Source organism: Myotis brandtii, unplaced genomic scaffold (genome assembly GCF_000412655.1).
Source record: "Myotis brandtii unplaced genomic scaffold, ASM41265v1 scaffold18, whole genome shotgun sequence".
Classification (NCBI taxonomy): Eukaryota; Metazoa; Chordata; class Mammalia; order Chiroptera; family Vespertilionidae; genus Myotis; species Myotis brandtii.
In genome coordinates, this window is record NW_005356674.1 from 2,440,584 (window position 1) to 2,455,542 (window position 14,959).

Genomic DNA, 14,959 nt, shown 5'->3' on the forward strand with positions numbered 1-14,959 from the left:
CATTTTCAAGGTCCACCATTTCTTCTTTTCAGTCAGGTCAAGTTTCTAAGCTTTCTAAATCTCCATTTTCTGGCTAATAAAAAGAAAATAGTATTCCACCGAGTCTCCTATCTACCTACTCCAGGACTTCAGTGAGGATCAAATGAGATGAGGCACGGGAAAACGCTTCACAGACATTTGGTTAAACTGTAAAATGTTTGCACCTGGCTATAAAGCAAGTCAGGTTCCTGGGCTGAAGAAACTCGAAGGAAGCTAGTCGCTAGGGAGAGGAAGACAGGCGTTGCTACATGACGTCATTATCAGGAGCCCACAGCAACCATTTCTGGGCTGTGAGCTGCATTTTGTGCCACGGGGTCTTGGCAGTGTAGGCTGTGATTTGGTGGGGTGTCACTCTGGGGTGGTGGCGGGGCCTGTGTCCCACTTGGGGGAAGCCGAGTGTTTATTTGTCGGTGTCAGGTCCATGGTACTGTTTATTTTAAAATGGCCAGTGTGCGTCATGGCAGCTCCAGCGTTGAGCGTCTGCCCCCTGGTGGTCAGTGCGTGTCATAGCTATCGGTCAGCAGGACGGACGGACACTTAGCTTTTTATATACATAGATTACTATGTCTCTTAAAAGTGTCACTCAAGTTGTACATATTCTCAAAAGAATACACACATCTCAGGAAACAATAGTACTACCATTTCCCCATACTGTACAGTATAAGTAAGGTTAATATTATGGCATCATTTTTTAGCAACCATATTCTCCTGACACACCAAACTGTGGTCACCTGAAATCCCAGACATATTTAACATGATTTTAACCATAACATTTGAGTATTTTTCACATTAATTGCTGTCCTTAATTCTTTTTTTTAAAATCCTCACCTGAGAATATTTTTTTCTTTATATTTTGATTTTTTTTTTTTTTAACAGAGAGGAAGGGAGAGGGACAGAGAGCTAGAAACATCGATGAGAGAGAAACATCGATCAGCCGCTTCCTGCCCCCCCCCCGCCCCAGGATGTGCCCACAACCAAGGCACATGCCCCTGACCGGAATCGAAGGTGGGACCCCTCAGTCCGCAGGCTGACACTCCATCCACTGAGCCAAACCAGCTAGGGCCCATTGATTTTTTTAGAGAGAGTGTAAGACAATGGTTCTCAACCTTCCTAATGCCACATGACCCTTTAATACTGTTCCTCATGTTGTGGTGACCCCCAATTTCATTGTTACAAATTGAACATAATTAAAGCATAGTGATTAATCACAAAAATATGTAATTATATATGTGTTTTCCGATGGTCTTAGGTGACCCCTGTGAAAGGGTCGTTCGACCCCCAAAGGGGTCACGACTCACAGATTGAGAACCGCTGGTGTAAGAGAAAGGGAAAGACAGAGAAATATCAATGTGAGAGAAACACATCAATTGTTTGCCTCCTGCACAAGCCCCGACCAGGGCCGGGACCAGGGAAGAGCCTGTAACTGAGGTACATGCCCTTGACTGGAATCGAATCCGGAATCATTTGGTCCATAGGCTGACACTCTAGACCAGGGGTGGGCAAACTTTTTGACTCGAGGGCCACAATGGGTTCTAAAACTGGACCGGAGGGCCGGAACAAAAGCATGGATGGAGTGTTTGTGTGAACTAATATAAATTCAAAGTAAACATCATTACATAAAAAGGTACTGTCTTTTTTTTTTTAGTTTTATTCATTTCAAATGGGCCGGATCCGGCCCGCAGGCCGTAGTTTGCCCACGGCTGCTCTAGACACTGAGTCAAACCGGCTAGGACTGCCCTTAATTCTAATGCTTCCTCTCATGCCCTCCATGTGCTTATATAATTTTTATTCAAAAACAGTTTTAGGACATTACCACTTAGCCCTATTAAAGTTTATTGTGCCTCCCATTATCCTTTTGGCCTATGCATACAATAGGACCCATTGGAGTTACAGGAAACCAGTACACTAGTACTTAAAAACTCCTAAGTATAAAAATGTGTTCTAAATTGTAAAGCATTGTGTATGTCTACTCCATAAGCACCTCACACTTAACTTTCCCTGCAGTTTCTGCATCTGTGTTTTATAATTCAGTAAATAGTACCACTATCAATCCAATTATCTGAATTAATGAAACCTACTCAGTTAACCCCCACATCTCAAGTTATTTAGATGAAGTATAAGAAATTTCTGAGAGAATCTACCTCTTGCTGTTGGCCTCTCCTTTGATTCTAGCTGTATTTGCTTCCTATTGCTGTGTAACAAATTGCCACAAATTTAGTGGCTTAAAACACAAATTTAACTGTAATTGGAAAATAAATTAATTTTTAAAATCACAAATTTATTGTCTTTAAGTACTAGAGATAAGAAGGTTGAAACAGGATTTACAGAGCTAAAATCAAAGTCTGTATTCCCTCAGGAGGCTCTAGGGCAGCGGTTCTCAACCTGTGGGTCGCGACCACTTTGGGGGTTGAACGACCCTTTCACAGGGGTCGCCTAAGACCATCGGAAAACACATATATAATTAGAGATGAGGCACGGGAAAACGCTTCACAGACATTTGGTTAAACTGTAAAATGTTTGCACCTGGCTATAAAGCAAGTCAGGTTCCTGGGCTGAAGAAACTCGAAGGAAGCTAGTCGCTAGGGAGAGGAAGACAGGCGTTGCTACATGACGTCATTATCAGGAGCCCACAGCAACCATTTCTGGGCTGTGAGCTGCATTTTGTGCCACGGGGTCTTGGCAGTGTAGGCTGTGATTTGGTGGGGTGTCACTCTGGGGTGGTGGCGGGGCCTGTGTCCCACTTGGGGGAAGCCGAGTGTTTATTTGTCGGTGTCAGGTCCATGGTACTGTTTATTTTAAAATGGCCAGTGTGCGTCATGGCAGCTCCAGCGTTGAGCGTCTGCCCCCTGGTGGTCAGTGCGTGTCATAGCTATCGGTCAGCAGGACGGACGGACACTTAGCTTTTTATATACATAGATTACTATGTCTCTTAAAAGTGTCACTCAAGTTGTACATATTCTCAAAAGAATACACACATCTCAGGAAACAATAGTACTACCATTTCCCCATACTGTACAGTATAAGTAAGGTTAATATTATGGCATCATTTTTTAGCAACCATATTCTCCTGACACACCAAACTGTGGTCACCTGAAATCCCAGACATATTTAACATGATTTTAACCATAACATTTGAGTATTTTTCACATTAATTGCTGTCCTTAATTCTTTTTTTTAAAATCCTCACCTGAGAATATTTTTTTCTTTATATTTTGATTTTTTTTTTTTTTAACAGAGAGGAAGGGAGAGGGACAGAGAGCTAGAAACATCGATGAGAGAGAAACATCGATCAGCCGCTTCCTGCCCCCCCCCCGCCCCAGGATGTGCCCACAACCAAGGCACATGCCCCTGACCGGAATCGAAGGTGGGACCCCTCAGTCCGCAGGCTGACACTCCATCCACTGAGCCAAACCAGCTAGGGCCCATTGATTTTTTTAGAGAGAGTGTAAGACAATGGTTCTCAACCTTCCTAATGCCACATGACCCTTTAATACTGTTCCTCATGTTGTGGTGACCCCCAATTTCATTGTTACAAATTGAACATAATTAAAGCATAGTGATTAATCACAAAAATATGTAATTATATATGTGTTTTCCGATGGTCTTAGGTGACCCCTGTGAACACCCCAACATGAGGAACTGTATTAAAGGGTCCTGTGGCATTAGGAAGATTAAGAACCACTGCTCTAGGGGAAAACCCATTCTATGCTAATTCCTTAGCCCCCAGCCATATCATCATGACCTCAGCTTCCATTGCCACTTCTCTTTCTTACACTCCTGCCTCCCTCTTATGAGATTCCTTGTGATTACACTGGACCCAGGGATAGATAATCCAGGAAAATGCAGAGTCCTTTTTGCCATACAAGGTAACATATTCACAATTTTAGAAGACTAGACTGGAGACATCTTTGGAAGACCATCATTCTACCGACCATGATAATCTTAAACTTAGGCTAATGATTCCAGGTAGATTTGACTAAATTTCCCCATATTACTCACTGTGATTCTTTCGCTTTCTGCTCTGAGACTTCCTGAGGCAATGAAATGAGATACCACTGGGAACACAATTGGCAGGCTCTTATGTGCAGCTGAAAGTGGGGGAGGGAAGGAGAAAGAATTTATACCACACTGGGGAAACTGTCAACTGATGGGAGAACAAGAGCAGATGAGTAGAAAATGTAAGACTATCTAGATCAGGGGTGGGCAACCTTTTTGTGAGTGTGTGCCAAAACCAGCAAAATCTCTGACTCAAAATTCTTCTGCGTGCCAACCCTAATTTTTTGAGAACATGTTACGCCTACTTGATATCTCTTAAGGTGTACGTATGTGAAGAACCTTGAAGAAATAATAAAATTCATTCGAGCGACAAAAACCACAGTATATGATGATGAAAAGTACATTTATTTTTTAATGTATACATGTCATGTAAAATTATTTATTTATCTAAGATGCACCTACACTGAATTTATCTGAAAAATAAAAAAGTCAATATTAAGAAAAAAATTGTAAATGGAAGATTGTAAGAGAGGGTTTCGCATGCCAGCAAAAGTTACTGGCGTGCCATGTTTGGCACGCGTGCCAGGGGTTGCCCACCCCTGATCTAGATCCTCAAAAGTTCCTACTAGAATTGAGCCCTAGTTGCAACAGCAGTGAATAATTCAATAAGTCTTATATTGGCTTTTCTTTTTTTATTCACTCTGGTCCCTTGCTCTTGTTCCCTAAAATCATCCACAAATAAATTACCTGCACACAACTTCTTCCTTGCTTTTAGATTGTTGTACTTTAGGGGAGAGGATGAGAAGGATAACTGGTTAAGACAATCAAGTAAAGAGTTTTACAACACAGAAAAGGGAAACACGATGACTTAACAAAATGAAAGCTATATACATAGTAGGCTATCTAGTCTTAATGCTATAACGTATAACTTTAGGTCAAATCTCTTCTCTAAGTTTTATCAACTGTAAAATGAACAGCTTGACTCCTATTATTATCTATAGTTCCTTTCAGCTGTAAACTTTTATGACATATAAACATCATTATGGATTGGTGAAAAGGGACAGCAGAAAGGCAGAGTAGTGAGATTATCACCAAAGAGACCAGCCAAGGAAATTCTGAAATAAGCCAGTCAGCAGGTAATATGATCTGGATTTGAAAAGCCATGGAAAAATTAAAACCCTCATACACTGCTGGAGGGAATGTAAAATGGTATAGCCACTTTGGAAAACAGTTCAGTTCCTTCAAAAGGTCAAACATAGTTACCATATAACCCAGGAATTCCATTCCTAGTAATACACCAAGAGAAATTAAAACATATCTATAGCTACACTAATAAAAGAGAAACATGGTAATGAGCGTACAACCGCTACCCTTCCCATTGGCTAATCAGCATATCCTTATGCAAATTAACTGTCAGCCAAGATGGCGGCCGGCAGCCATGCACTGAAGCGAACAGGGAGGCTTGCTTGCTCCAGTGATGGCGAACTCCAATGGAGGTGGGCAAAGGGGGGTGAAATGGGGGACATCTGCAATAGGTCAACAATAAAATATTTAAATTTTAAGAAAAGAAAATGGGAACCTATCACCTTCCTCACCAAATAGTGCCCTGTCCACTAAGTTTTAAGCCAAAGCATAAAAACAAGATCTTTTGTCATTCACAGTGATATGGGTAGCGTAAGTTTTCCCTATGATTCTAAATCATGAGGACTAATTCTTTTCCCACTTCTTGGTGTTTGTTCTAGGATACCCAGCAGACCTGGGGATGAAGCTTCTGGATTTTTAACATGGCAACTAACAGTCCTTCATGGTGCCCTTGAGATAAGATGGAGAATGTAGACTAAGTGGATTAAGAACAATACAGCTGGTTAGCTTTAGTTGGCTTCATACTCAGGTTAAAAAAGTATTTTACTATACGGGCAATACAGGCCTTGGGTGAAAGCATTGGGACTATACTCAACCTGTCCTAGTTTTTAAAAATTAAAAACAACACAATCCTCATCAAATGAATGGGTGACACCCATCTCCCTTTTTATCTATATATTAGAGGCTCGGTGCACAAAATTCATGCACAGGTAGGGTCCCTAGGCCTGGCCAGCAATCAGGGCTGATCGGGGCCTTCCGGCTGCTGGCCGGAGTCTTCCTTCCCTGGCTGCTGGCAGGGGCCTTCCTTCCCTGGCTGCTGGTAGGGGCCTTCCTTCATTCCGCGCCGCCCCCTGGTGGTCAGCACACATCATAGTGAGCGATTGAACTCTCAGTCTCCAGGTCAAACTCCCAAGGGGACACTTTGTATATTAGCCATACACACACACATACTCTCTCTCTCTCTCTCTCTAGTAGAAGATATCTATATACATAAAAGCCTAAGCGACCGTTAAGACTGGTCAACCAGTTGCTATGACACGCACTGACCACCAGGGGGCAGACGCTCAATGCAGGAGCTGCCCCCTGGTGGTCAGTACGCTCCCACAGCCAACCTCCCATGGCCAGCCAACCTCCCCGTCCCTCCCCCCAGCCGGCAAACCTACTGCGGTCCCTCCCCCCATCTGGCAGGTTGCATCCGGCAGCCGGCCTGGCCCCGATTAGGACTGGGAGAGATGGCCCCGATAGGCCCTGATCGCTGGCCAGACCTAGGGGCCCCACCTGTGCACAAATTTTATGCACCAGGCCTCTAGTCTATATATATAAAAGGCTAATATGCAAAGTGTCCCCTTGGGATTTTGACTGGGAGACCGGGAGTTCGATTGCTGGGTATGATGTGCACTGACCACCACGGGGAGGCAAGGAACAAAGGAAGGCCCGGCCGGCAGCTGGAAGGCCCCGATCAGCCCTGATCACCGGCCAGGCCTAGGGACCTACCTGTACATGAATTTCATGCACCAGGCCTCTAGTACAGGCAGTTCTCGGATTACGTTGGACTCGTCGTACGTTGTTTTGTGATTACGTCGCCATCTCCCATTTATTTATATATATAAAAAAAGGTTCCGTCATTTCGACATATGTACATATGTGCTTTATGTTTTTTATTATTTATTTACCACAAGTAAAGGTCAGGAATTATTATTTCTTTTAAATTTTTTTACTGTTTCACTTCATTACTGCTGTGTATGTGTTCCATGTGAGTGACATAGGTGTTTATGTAGGTGGGTTCCAATTTACGGCAAAAATCACGTTATATCGCGCCATAGGAACGGATCTCCGATGTAACCTGAGGACCTACTGTATTCACATAAGAACATAAAACGAAGTTGAACCTGTACACTACACTATGTGCCCCCCCCCGCCAGAAATAAAAAAAAAAAAACCCCTAAAATGAATCGAAGACCTAAAATAAGAGCCAAAACTATAAAATTCTTAGAAGAAAACAAGGCAAAAGCTTCATGGCATTTCTCAGATCTGACACCAAAAGCACAGGCATCAAAAGAAAAAATAGATAAACTAGACTTCATCAAAATTAAACTCTTGTGCACCAAAGAACACAATCAGGAAATGTGAGATAATAGTTGCAATATATCTAATAAAGGATTGATATCCAGAATATATAAAGAACCTTACAACAAAACAACAAAAACAAACAACCCAATTAAACAATGTGCAAAAGATCTGAATAGACATTTCTCCAAATAAGATATACAAATGACCAAGAAGCACAAGAAAAGATGCTCAACACCACTGTTGTTAGAAAAAAGCAACTTAAACCATAATGAGATACCACTTCACATTCAATTAGGATAGCTATTTAGAAGAAAAAAAACAATAAACAGAAAATAACAAGTATTGAGGAAGACGTACAGCAAGCAGAACTCTTGCGCAGTGCTGGTAAATGTAAAGTGGTGCAACCACCTTGGAAAACAGGCAGTTCCTCAAAAATTTAAAAATAGAATATGTACCACATGACTTAGCAATTCTACTTCTAGGTCCATACTCAAAAGAAATTAAAGCAGGATTTTGAATGGACATTTGTACACCCAAATTCATAGTAGCAATATCCACGAAAAAAAAAAATTAGAAGCTACCAAAGTATCCATCAAAAAATACATGGGTAGCTCAGTTGGTGTGGCTCAGTGGTTGAGCATCAACCTATGAACCAGGAAGTCACAATTCGATTCCCAGTCAGATTGCGAGCTCAATCCCCATTGGGGAGGGGGGGGCTGTGTGTACAGGAGGCAGCCAATCAATGATTCTCTCTCCTTGATGTTTCCCTCTCCCTTCCTTTCTGAAATCAGTTTAAAAAAAATAGGTAAATGTGAAATATACAATCAATGGAATATTACCACCCTTAAAAAGGAAATTCTTTTTTTGTTGCTGTTAATCCTCACCCAAGGATATTTTTCCAGTGATTTTTAGAGAGAGTGGATGGGAGAAGGAGAGACAGAGAAAGAGACACATTGATTGGCTGTCTCCTGCACTCGTCCCTGCAACTGAGGTACATGCCCTTGACTGGAATCGGACCCGGGACCCTTCAGTCCACTGGCCGGTGCTCTATCCACAGAGCCAAACTGGCTAGGGCAGGAAATTCTGACAGATGTCACAAAAAAGATAAACCATATAGTATGCTAAGTGAAGTAAGTCAATCACAAAAGGACAAATATTGTATGATTCCACTTATATAAGGATCTTACTAGAGCAGTCAAATACATAGAGACTGAAAGTAGAATGGTGGTTGCCAGGGGCTGGGGGATGGGAGAATGGGAAGTTAGTTTTTAATGAATACAGTTAAGGAAGATGAAAATATTCTAGAAATAGATGATGGTAATGGTTGTTCAACAATGTGAATGTACTTAAAGCCATAGAACTATACACTTAAAATGGGAGAAACAATTCAAATGTCATCAACTGATGAATAATTGATATATCCATATAATGGAACATTATTCAGCAATAAAAAGGAATGAGTACTGATACATGCTATAATATGAACCTTAAAAAATTATGCCAAGGGAAAGAAGGCAGTCACAAAGGACCACATATTGTATGATTCCATTTATATGAAATGTCCAGAATGAGCAAATCTATAGTGACAAAAAGCAGATTAATGGTTGACTAGGGTAGGGAATAGGGAATATTAAAAGGTGATGACTAAGAGCAGTGGAGTTTCTTTTTGGGGTGATGTAAATGTTCTAAATTGTGGTGATAGTGAAAATACTAAAAGCCACTGAATTATATACTTTAAGTGGGACAATTATATGCTATGTGGATTATATCTCAATAAAGCTTTTTTTTTTAAAGCCAAGACTCAGTGACTGAATGGAATTGTAAAATAAAGCAAAGGAATGAATTAAAGGATAGTTTGAAATCTTGCTCTGCCATTCATTATGTGTGTGACAATGAGCAAGGTACTTAACCTTTCTGTGCTTCGATAACACCTACCTATAGGGTTGTTATAAAGATTAAACAAAATAATATGTAAAACACTTAGTACAGTGTCTGCTATACCCCACTGTCCTTCCCTACCCTATCCTCCTACCTAATGCTAAAAACACCACCACCAGTTGTATGGAAATATAAATTCAATAATAGTTATATCTGAATTTCATGATAAGGAAGTTATGTTTATTCCAGGTAGCGAATAACCTAAAAGTTGCCAATTATGCTACTGAGAGCAATTTTCAAGTGCTAATTCACTGCAAGCTGAAACCCAAGGCAAATGAAAATAAACTTTAGATAACACTTTTCACCAATTATCTCAACAACAGTTCCCCCTTCTTCCTTCATTTCCAAACACTTCTTTCCTTACCTACCTGCCTTTTTACCTTATCCTTTATTTAAAACTATTCTTACTTAGGCTGTTATTAATAATGAGAAAAACAACAATAATTTACTTTTTTCCATTGTAATACATGTTAGGATTTTTAAAATGACTTATGCCAGCTATGGGACAGCATCAAACTCTGCCCAGGTAACCCACCAGAGTTTCTTGAACAAAGTGAAGAAACTTTAAAAGATGAGAATGAGAAGGAATACAAGAAAGCTCCTGCTTTCTCTTGTGCCATAGCTGTCTTACTTGTTTATCCGGAGACAGAATCCTGTGGCATCTACAGAGAAGAACTGCAATTTCTCCACATTATCCATAACCAAGTTCCACTCCCCAAAAAGTCAGATGTTCTAATAATTTGGTATTAGTACAACTTGGCATACAAAACTATGCATTTTAAATAGATCCTCGTTTCATTTTAATGTTAAATAACAATTTACTCTCAAATTATTTTAAAGAACAATGTCTTTCAAAGGAGCACCTGCATTATAAATACTTCCGGAATAAGATGCAGTAAAAGGATGTGGTTAAGAAGCATCAACAGATGAATTGCCATTGTATTGTTATAATTCTGTACATTTTCAGATCAGAAAATTCCTACTAAAAACATTTCAAAGTAAATTCATAAATGTTATCTCTATGTAGGCTTTCAGTACAATTATAACTTACTTTAACATTAAAAAAGACTATCTCTAAAGAACAGTTGCTACAACAAGCTCAGAACTCTGTATTGCCTAACTTAATTTCTCCTTGATGCCTAACTACATTGTCTCATTGTATTTCACTTCAGAAATGTTTACTGGACACTTAGTACAGAGAGCAAGTATGCCAAGTACTTTTAGTACAATATGTTAGTAATTCCCACAGCAACCTTATGAATAGATATTAAATTACCATTTTATAACCTTCACTGAAGGTAAAATTTCAGAACCTCCAATGTATATCACAAAGAATAGCTACAGTGTAAGCAGCCAAACTAACCTCCCTCTTTCCTACACTCTGATGGTTTCCTTGGCCCTATATTAAATTGGTTCTCCTCCCCCCTTGCCACCTACTCCTGGTTTCTATTTCTGGCTCCTCTTTTTTCTCCCCTTCAGCCATCTACTCTTCTCAATAGATACCCTCCTCTCTCTAAACAGATCATCCATTTTTATGGTTTCATCTTATCACCTTTGGCCACTTGACTCTCAAATCTATAAGTCCAAGTGTGTTCGCTAATAGAAGCTACCATTTTTCAACATTTTTACTTGAAAATCTTGTTATCACCTCAAACTCAACATGTATCATTCCCAATTCATTATCTCCAAAAAGCCAACTCTTCCATCCTCTTTACTAATTTCTGTTAATTACACTATCATCCCACTTATCCAGTCTCCTCCAATAAATCACACAGCAATTTGTGTAGGTTTTGCCTTTGAAATGTCTATGGTTCATCTTTTTCTGTTCCACTGACACTGCCACCACTAAACCCCAAGCCCTCAGTAATTCACCTAATTTATAAGAGTTCTTGGTTATAATTCATTCCAGTCTATCCACTTTAGTCTTTTCTGTAGAATAGTCATTCATCCATACAACATATTCACTGAAAGATTAGTGTGTGCTAAATAAGCATCAGCTACTTACTGCAGGGATAGGACAGTGAGAAGGATATCTCTTTCTAGCAGAGGATACAGGTAATGCAAACAAAAGTTTTCTCAAATAAATAATTATAGACTTTGATAAATGCTGTGATAGATGTAAACACAGTGCTACAATAAGGACAGAGAATAGGAGGGCTACTTTAGGTAGAGACTTTAGTTAGAGATGGATTTTATGCTGACACTTTAAGAAGAAAAGGAGGCAGTCATGTAAATATTTAGAGTGCTCCAAGCAAAGGAAACTACAAAACACACAGTCGGTTGTAGGAGGGGAAAAGCTTGGCATGTTATGAGATATGATTGAGCCTCATGTGCCTTGAGAATAGTAAGAGAGAACGTGGTACAAGGTACGGTTGGAACAGAGGCCAATTTTATTCTATGCATATAATTAATTAAAGGGTTTTTTTAAAGCAGGGGAGTTCTAACTCAATATACACTCTGACAGAGACTATTCATTAATAGCTGTGTTCTCCTCTCCATTAGCACACTGCTTTACTACATTCCCAGGCACTCCTGTAATTAGGTGTGATCATGTGACTCAGTTCTGACCAACAGAATGTGGGTAAAAGTGATATGTGCTACATCCAGCCTGGGTCCTAAAATCTTCCTCTGTATTCTCTTCCTTTCTCAAGACAACCTCAAAAGATACATGGTGAGGATAGTGATGACTGAAAAGGATAGAGGAACCTGTGTCCCTGAGTTACCACGTGGAGTAGAGGTGTCCTCCCACTCCTATTCCATCACACATATAAACTAGATTGTGATGTAAGAAAGTAATATAAACTTCCATTGTTTTAAGCCACTACAATTTGTTGCTTATTAGAGTTGTTAGCATATCATGACTAATACTAACACAGAAATCTAAAAACATTTCTCTGACTGCTCTGTGAAGAATGAGTTAAAAGGGAAAAAATAGTAAAATAAAAAGATCACTTAATACTCAACAACAAAAATGTAAAGCATAGGACTTAAACAGACATTTCTCCAAAGATATACAAGTGACCAACAAGCATATGAAGGATGCTCAACATCAGAATTTACTAGGAAAAAGCAAATCAAAACCACAAAGAGGTATCGTATCACTTCACCCCATTACAACAGCTACTATTGTTACTGCTGTAATTAGCTAGTTTTTAATATTAATACTAGGAAGAAAGCAAAAGGGAAGGGCAGACATTATGAGCATGGTCATCTGGGCAGCTTCAACTTAATACTACACAGGGAACCACTGGTCCATTCCCTACAAATCACTGGGAATAAAGGAAGATGAACCCATGTGCAGTGAAGTTGGGGTGAGTAGGAAAGTGCTTGCCTGACAGTCTAACCTGGGGAAAAGATCATTGGTTAAAGGAGATGGAGCCACTGCAAGTATGCAAAATCCTGAAGGATTCATTGGATAAGTTCCCAGTTAAATCGATAAAACAAAAAGTTCTGTCTCTTGTTCCTCTTGCTTTGCTCCTGTTTCCTTGCACTCACTTGTTCTGCGACCCGCAGTGCTCGCCCACCATGTGGCTGTAGAAGCTGCATGGCCTATATGGTCATGGGGACCCCACAAGCAATGGACTGCAGCTGGGAATACAAACTAAGCTAACCAGATGATGGAATGGACTATGCCTCAACATGGAATGGAAACTCTGGAAACTCTGGGCAATGGCTTTGATCCTAGCTCTGAAGACAAAATGGAACTTTTTCCATGGCAAGATGCAAGGAGACGGGACCTTGGAGGGAAACTCCCTTAATGTTACATCACCAAAAAAGTTTCCACAATACTTCATCGTCCCATGGGGACCTCCAGAAATTCTTATTCCTACGGCACCCCAAGAAGCCCACTTCCACCAGTAATAGGTGGGGACATGGAGGACACCCCACCAATAACACTATTAGGGAGGGAGGGAGAAGGGGAGGGGGGAGGGAGGAAGGGAGGGAGGGAAGGGGAAAAATAATTTATGAGGATGTGGAGAAATTGAAACCTTTGTGTACTGTTGGTGGAAATGTAAAATGGTGCAACCACCATGGAAAACAGTATGGCAGTTACTAAAAAAATTAAACAGAGCTATTCCTGAAAGTAGAGACTTGGACATGACCCAGCTATTCCTGAAAGTAGAGACTTGGACATGTATTTGTATATCCATGTTCATAGCATCATTATTCATAATAGCTAAAAGGTGGAAGCAACCAAGTGTCCATCAAGAGATGAATGGATAAACAAAATATGGTGTATATATTCAATGGGATAATACCAGCGTTAAAAGGGAAGGAAATTTTGATGAGGCAACATGAATAAACCTTGAGGACATTACAGTAAGGGAAATAAAGCAGTCACCAAAAAGACAAATACTACATGATTCCCCTTACATGAGGTACCTAAAGCAATCAAATTCATAGAAAAAGAAAGTAAAATGGTGGTTTTCAGGGGTGAGGAGAATGGCAGAATGGGGAGTTGTTTAATGCATACAAAGTTTCAGTCTTGCAAGATGAAAAAGTTCTCAAGATTGGTTGCATAACAATGTGAATATTAACAATACTGAAGTGCACACTAAATGGATGGTTAGATGATAAATTTTATGTGTATTTTACCACAATTAAAAAATAGAGAGGGAGGGGTGTAGAGAATAAAAAGACCAGTGTGGATGAAAAAGGGGCCTCAGACTAAACCTGACAAGCTCAGGCATGGCAGGCCTTACAAATTCAGAGACCTTAAGAACCACATAGGATGTGGTTACTTAAACTAAAACTTCCTAACTAAAAGCAAGTCATGGCAGGTAGTCATGTCCTAGGCCCATATCTTCCTTGACAAAAATCGATCTTACCATAACTGACCCTACTGTCTCTTTGCATCTAGGATAACATAACTTTAGAATGTCAGGACACAATCTCCCACCAGAGCAGGAGACCATGGATCCCCTCATTGTTATCTTGTTCCCTACATACTATTTCTATGTGCTATAAATGTTAACTACCCTGTACCCACCAATATAAAAGAATTTTTCTGTTTTACTCTTTATCCAATCTCAGATTTCTCTGCTGTGCTTTCTCTCTCCTCCATAACTACCACCAAAGAATTTCATGTAACTTTCCTTATGCCTTCTCCTTTGATTATAACATATAAAATAAACTGCAAAACTGCCATTCTCCGGAGCATTTTCTCAACCTACTGATATTTTGCTTCCCGGCAATTGTCAGTTTGGCTCATATAAACTCATAAAATCTAAAGGTTTGGATGTTTCTTATATTGACACTAGCAAGTACAGTCATCATAATGTGCACCTGAAACTAATATAATACTACTAGAGGCCCGGTGCACAAAAATTTGTGCACTCGGGGTGGGAGGGGGGGGTCCCTCAGCCTGGCCTGTGCCCTCTCGAAGTCTGGGACCCCTCGGGAGATAACGACCTGCTGGCTTAGGCCTGCTCCTGGGTGGCAGAGGGCAGGCCCAATCCCTAGGTGCAGCCCCTGGTCGGGCTCAGAGCAGGGCTGATTGGGGAGTTGGGGCGCCGCCCCCTGTCATGCACAGAGCAAGGCGGATCGGGAGGTT

General features: G+C 40.5%; 1 protein-coding gene across 2 annotated transcripts in view; it reads right to left on the reverse strand.

The window, feature by feature from the left end:
• Positions 1–14,959, reverse strand: part of NCK1 (NCK adaptor protein 1) — a 53,929-nt gene that overhangs the window by 33,950 nt on the left and 5,020 nt on the right. Inside the window, exon 2 of one of the 2 annotated variants that reach the window (XM_005863535.2) lies at positions 4,039–4,127. The exons of the other annotated variant lie outside the window; for it this stretch is intronic. The gene's annotated coding sequence lies outside the window, so the exon portion shown is untranslated. The remainder of the gene's footprint in view (positions 1–4,038; positions 4,128–14,959) is intronic. 2 annotated transcript variants of the gene reach the window in all.